The 6,868-nt window shown below is 34.2% G+C and overlaps 1 protein-coding gene across 2 annotated transcripts in view; it reads left to right on the forward strand.

Moving 5' to 3' along the window:
* Positions 1-6,868, forward strand: part of Sntg1 (syntrophin gamma 1) — a 303,666-nt gene that overhangs the window by 112,429 nt on the left and 184,369 nt on the right. The gene's annotated exons all lie outside the window — the stretch shown is intronic.

The raw sequence follows: 6,868 nt of genomic DNA on the forward strand, positions 1-6,868 counted from the left end.
ATTATTGAGTCCAGATGCAGGGCAAGGTACAATCTTGGCTATCTCTGGAATACAGTTTCTTTGCTCAGAAAACACTTCCCAGAAGATTTTACCTCAGTGATGCTGGTCTCTTCTTAATCGACACTAAATTATTAACTCCATCTAACCAGCATCAAATTTTCCACTCAACTCTACATTTATTTATTTATTTATTTATTTATTTATTGGATATTTTATTTATTTACATTTCAGATATCATCCACTTTCCCCATTTCACCTCCCTAGAAAACCATACCCAATCTCCCCTCCTCCTTTTTGATTTTGTACCATTTAAATTACATGCATGTATTAAGGTCAGTTCTAGGCTGACGGTCTAGCAATACAATAGATGCAAATAGTCAACGAACAAGCAAGACAATAAACACAAATAGTAAAAGAATAAGCAAGGCATTAAACCCAATTACGTGAACATTCCTGTGATCACTGTTTCTTTTCTTTTTTTTAAGATTTATTTATTTATTATATGTAAGTACACTGTAGCTGTCTTCAGACACCCATATGAGGGCATCGATCTCATTGTAGATGGTTGTGAGCCACCATGTGGTTGCTGGGATTTGAACTCATGACCTCTAGAAGAGCAGTCAGTGCTCTTAACCACTGAGCCATCTCACCAGCCCCGTGATCACTGTTTCTAAGATTTTATCAGGATGACCAAAATATCTGAGCTTACTTCCGGGTCCTAGTCCAAAGTCATTTTCATGTCTGAAGCCTAGTTCCTTGTTCTAGTCTAAAATTTAGATTCTTGTTTGCACTATCTTGTTTTTTGTTATTCCAAATGAATTTGAGAACTGCTCTTTTTATCTCTCTGAAGAATTGAGTTGGAATTGTGATGGGAATTGCATTCAATCTGTAGATTGCTCTTGGCAAAATGGCCACTTTTACTATATTAATCCTGCCAATCCATGTGCATGGGAGATCTTTCCATCTTCTGAGATCTTTGATTTCTTTCTTCAGGGACTTGAAGTTCTTGTCATACAGGTCTGTCACTTGCTTATGTATATTCACACTGAGGTGTTTTATATTATTTGTGACTATTGCGAAGGGTGTCATTTTCCTAATTTCCTTTTCAGCCTGCTTATCTTTTGAGTAGAGGAAGGCTACTGATTTGTTTGATTTAATTTTATATCCAGCCACTTTGCTGAAGTTGTTTATCAAGTTTAGGTGTTCTCTGGTGGAAGTTTTGGAGTCACTTAAGTATACTATCATATCATCTGCAAATAGTGATATTTTGACTTCTTCCTTTCCAATTTTTATCCATCTGATCTCCTTTTGTTGTCTAATTGCTCTGGCTAGGACTTCGAGTACTATATTGAATAGATAGGGAGAGAGTGGGCAGCCTTGTCTAGTCCCTGAAGTTAGTGGGATTGCTTCAAGTTTCTCTCCATTTAGTTTGATGTTGGCCACTGGTTTGCTGTATATTGCTATGTTTAGGTAAGGGCCTTGGTCTCCTGTTATTTCCAAGACTTTTACCATGAAGGGGTGTTGAATTTTGTCAAATGCTTTCTCAGCATCTAGTGAGATGATCATGTAGTTTTTTTTCTTTGAATTTGTTTATATAGTGGATTATGCTGATTGATTTTCTTATAATGAACCATACCTGCATTCCTGGGATAAAGCCTACTTGATCATGATGGATGATTGTTTTGATGTGTTCTTGTATTCGGTTTGTGAGGATTTTATTGAGTATTTTTGCATCAATATTCATAAAAGAAACTGGTCTGAAGTTCTCTTTCTTTGTTGACTCTTCGTGTTGTTAAGGTGTAAGTGTAATTGTGGCTTTATAGAATGAATTCGGTAGTGTTCCCTCCATTTCTATTTTGTGGAATAGTTTATAGAGAATTGGTATTAGGTCTTCTTGGAAGTTCTGATAGAATTCTGCACTGCACTGAAACCATGTGATCCTTGGCTTTTTTTTTGGGGGGGGGAGACTTTTAATGACTGCTGCTATTTCTTTATTGGTTATAGTACTATTTAGATGGTTTATCTGATCCTGATTTAACTTTGGTGTCTGGTATCTGTCTAGGAAATTGTCCATTTCATCCAGATTTTCTATTTTTGTTGAGTATAGGCTTTTGTAGTATCTGATGTTTTTTGAATCTAATGATTTTTTGAATTTCCTCAGTTTCTGTTGTTACGTCTCCCTTTTCAGTTCTGATTTTATTAATTTGGATACTGTCTGTGTGCCTTCTGGTTAGTCTGGCTAAGGGTTTATCTATTCTGTTGATTTTCTCAAAGAACTAGCTCCTGGTTTTGTTGATTATTTGTATAGTTCTTTTTGTTTTTCTTGGTTGATTTCATCCTTGAGTTTAATTATTTCCTACTGTCTACTCCTCTTGGGTATATTTGCTTCTTTTTGTTCTAGAGTTTCAGGTGAGTTGTCAAGCTGCTAGTGTATGCTCTCTCCATTCTTTTTGTAGGCATTTAGAACTATGAATTTTCCTTTTAGCACCACTTTCATTGGGTCCCACAACTTTTGGTATAATGTGTCCTCATTTTCATTAAATTCTAAAAAGTCTTTAATTTCTTTCTTTATTTCTTCCCTGACAAATTTTTCATTGAGTAGAGCACTGTTCAGTTTCCACATGTCTGTGGACTTTCTATTGATTTTATCATTATTGAAGGCCAGCCTTATTCTGTGGTGATCTGATAGGATGCATGGGATTATTTCAATTTTCTTGTATCTGTTGAGGCCTGTTTTGTGACCAATTATGTGGTCTGTTTTGGAGAAGGTACCATGAGGTGCTGAGAAGAAGGTGTATTCTCTTGTTTTTGGATGGAGTGTTCTATAAACATCTGCTAAATCCATTTAGTTCATAACTTCTCTTAGTTTCACTGTGTCTCTGTTTAGTTTCTGTTTCCATGATCTGTCCGTTTATGAGAGTAGGGTGTTGAAGTCTCCCACTATTATTGAGTGAGGTACAATGTGTGTTTTGAGCTTTAGTAAAGTTTCTTTTATGAATGTGGGTGGCATTGCAGTTGGTACATAGATATTCAGAATTGAGATTTAATCTTGGTTGATTTTTCCTTTGATGAGTATAACGTATCCAGTCTTATCTTTCTTGATAAGTTCTGGTTGAAAGGTGATTTTATTCAATATTAGAATGGCTACTCCAGTTTGCTTCTTGGGACCATTTGCTTGGAAAATTGTTATCCAGCTTTTTATTCTGAGGTATTCTCTATCTTTGTCACTGAGGTATATTTCTTGTATGCAGCAAAATTTTGGGTCCTGTTTACATATCCAGTCTGTTAGTCTATGTCTTTTTAATGGAGAATTGAGTCCATTGATGTTAAGAGATATTAAGTAGAAGTGAATTTTGCTTTCTGTTATGTTTATTATTAGAGGTGGAGTTATGTTTGTGTGACTATCTTCTTTTGGGTTTATTGAAAGAAGATTACCTTCTTGCTTTTTCCAGGGTATAATTTTCTTCCGTGTGTTGGTGGTTTCCCTCTATTACCCTTTGTAGCGCTGTATTTGTGGAAAGATATTGTATAAATTTGGTTTGTAATAGAATATCTTGGTTTTTCCATCTATAATAATTGAGAATTTTGCTGGGTATAGTAGCCTGGTAAAATATAGAATTTTGCTGGCATTTGTGTTCTCTTAGGGCCTGGATGACATCTGTTCAGAATCTTCTGGCTTTTAGAGTCTCTGTTGAAAATTCTGGTGTAATTCTGATATGTCTCCCTTTATATGTTACTTGACCTTTTCCCCCTTACAGGTTTTAATATTCTTTCTTTGTTCTGTGTATTTAGTGTTTTGATTATTATGTGATGAGAAGATTTTCTTTTCTGGTTAAATCTATTTTGTGTTCTATAGATTTCTTGGACATTTATGGCCATCTCTTTCTTTGGGTTATGGAAGTTTTCTTCTATGTTTTTGTTGAAGATCTATTCTGGTTCCTTTGAGCTCAGACTCTTTACCCTCTTCTATTCCTATTATTCTTGGGTTTTATCATTTCATTGTGTCCTGAATTTCCTGTATATTTTGGGTTAGGAGCTTTTTATAGTTTGTATTTTCTTTGACCAATGTGTCAGTATCTTCTATGATATCTTTTACTCCTGATATTCTCTCTACTATTTCTTGTATTCTGTTGCTGATACTTGTATATGTAGCTCCTGATCTCCTTTCAAAGTTGTCCATTTCCAGGGTTGCCTCCATTTGTGTTTTTCTTATTGTTTCTAATTCCATTTTTAGTCCTTGCACTGTTTTGTTCAATTCTTACTCCTCGAATGTATTTTCCTGGATTTCTTTAAAGGGCTTATTTGTTTCCTCTTTAAGGACTTCTACCTGTTTGCCTGTGTTTTCCTATATTTCTTTGGGGGAGTTATTTCTATCCTCCTTAAAGGCCTCTACCATCATGAGATGGGAGTTTAGGTCATTATCTTCCTTTCAGACATGTTAGGGTATCTAGGGGTTGATGTGCTGGGAGAACTGTGTTCTGATGGTGCCAAATTACATTGGGTTCTGTCCCTTGTGATCTTATGCTTGCCTCTCACTGTCTGTTTATCTCTGGTGTTAAGTGGCCTAAGTGTCTTTGACTGGAGATTTCTTCCTTAGAGTCAAGTAGAGCTCTGTGACCTGGGTTAGAGCCAGTCTTCTGGGAGACAGACAGTGCTGTTTCTGGTTAAGGTGAGGCTCCTGTGTCTTCAGTTAGAGCAGACCCCTGTGTCCCTGGTTATTCCTGAGCTCCCGGGTTGGGAGGAGATATTCTGTAGGGTATGGGAAGGGATCTGGTTACTGATCTGGCCTGCATGGAAAAGCAGACTAGAAGAAAGGTGGAGCTCAGAAAGGGGGTTAAGTCCCATGTTAGCTTTGCTCTGTGGGTGCCCCAGCTGGTGTGGGTATTTGGGTGGAATTCTCACCTGTGTCCCTGGTTACTGGGGACCTCCTGTGAGGCACACAAGGTTGTAGGTTGTAGGAGGGTCAGTATTTTGATACATATTTTATCTAATGTGTGCATTTTATGTATGTTTTAAAATATTTTATTGTAAATATTTTAAAGTATTATTTTCCAATTATCTATTGTGAAAATGGAAATTAGGTCCATTTTTATATACTGAAATTCACTATGATCGACCACAATTTTATTAATTCCTTAAAAGAAATTACTTGTAAGATGGAATTTTAAAATTCTTTTTATTACTTAATCTCTAGAATGATTACAATATTCTTTGTAGTCATTTTGTAAAATAAAATAAGGCTAGATTCTTTTCATGTTACTTCCCACTTCAAGGAGGTTATTAACTCCTTTGTAATAACATACTCATCATAGTCTTTAAGTATTTTCTTTAGTTTTTATTAGCCTTCTGTAGTAGTCTCACAGTTATTTCTGACATTAGTAGTTTGTACTTTCTCCGTTTTTTTCTATGTAGTTCTTTCTATAAATCTATTATATAACTTTTAACTTTTTGCTTGTTTAAATTTCTCTTTGACTACAGCTTTATAATAGGACTAAAGGTCATTGAATTTATAACTAGATTATTATTGAATATTCATTTGTATGTTTATATTTTTCTCCATAATATTTTAAAATACATATACAGAATTTGATACTTTGTATTTCACAAAACAAATATTTGATATATCATTTTTAAGTATGAAAATACTTTCTTATAAAATAGATTTATTTTAAAAAATAATGGTCTAAAAATAAAAATGCATTTCAACTTTAAATGAAGCAGCAAAATAAAGTGTACATTTTAAATAAAAGTTATCTATTCTTGTTTTGTGTGTGTGTGTGTGTGTGTGTGTGTGTGTGTGTATTTATAAGCATGTATGTAAGTGTACCATGAGCTTTTAATTATGAGGGTGCTCATTAATACTTAGGAATGCCATAAAAGGTTGTCATATTCCCTGGAACTCGAGGCAAGGCTGGCTGTGAGGTGTCATGTGACTGTTACGAACTGAACCTAGGTCTTCTGCAAGAACATCATGTTTTCTTAACCACTGAGATATTATTCTACCCTCTAATTAAAAAAAAACTTTGCATTTGGAGAGTAGAAAAATTTAGTTCAGGCAAATTACTTCTTAGTTGAAAAAAACTGTAGATTTTTTAGTGATAAAGAAGGAACAATTCTTTAGTATGCTATGTTTAAAAATAATACCTTCTTAAATTTTCTGCTTAAATTCAACTGTGATCTTTCAAAAAAAATTGGTTGGTCAAATACATTAGAAGCTCTAAAGTAACAATGTTTTATCACAGTGTAGAATCAAGTCAATGGACATGTGTTCAGTCCAGAACTTAATCATTTTTATATTGTCATGTAATCTTTGCAAATTGTAAATCTTTAATTGTTTATCTTCAATTTTAAAATTGATATATGTTACTAGATTTTTTATAAAGGTTTGAATACATATTCAGCCTTACAATATCAAAAAATAAATAGCTTTGATGAGGTTTTAGAATATATGAATACGTACAGAGAACAAATGTAAATCTGCAGATTCTCCTGATAGTATTGGTCCATAGTTTGAAATAAAACATAAAAGTTTTCAGACTAATTGAAACATTCAAAATTAAAACTCTGGTTAGAAGAATTAGAGAAATTGCTTAGAAGTTAAGAATACTAGCTGCATTTCTAGAGGGTACAGATTCTATTCCTAGCATCCCATGGTGGCTCACAGCCATATGTACCTCCAGTTCTATGAGATCTTCTATCCTATTCTAGTTTCTCTGAGAATGAGGCACCTAAATAATAAAATGCCTTTTAAGGAAGTATGAGGTTTCTAAAAGTGAAAACAGTCTCCTTTAGGGCACCAAGATCTATGATAGTACCATCTATCTATCTATCTATCTATCTATCTATCTATCTATCTATCTATCTATCT

The sequence above is a fragment of the Grammomys surdaster genome, unplaced genomic scaffold, assembly GCF_004785775.1.
Source record: "Grammomys surdaster isolate TR1022 unplaced genomic scaffold, NIH_TR_1.0 64, whole genome shotgun sequence".
In the NCBI taxonomy this organism is placed as follows: Eukaryota; Metazoa; Chordata; class Mammalia; order Rodentia; family Muridae; genus Grammomys; species Grammomys surdaster.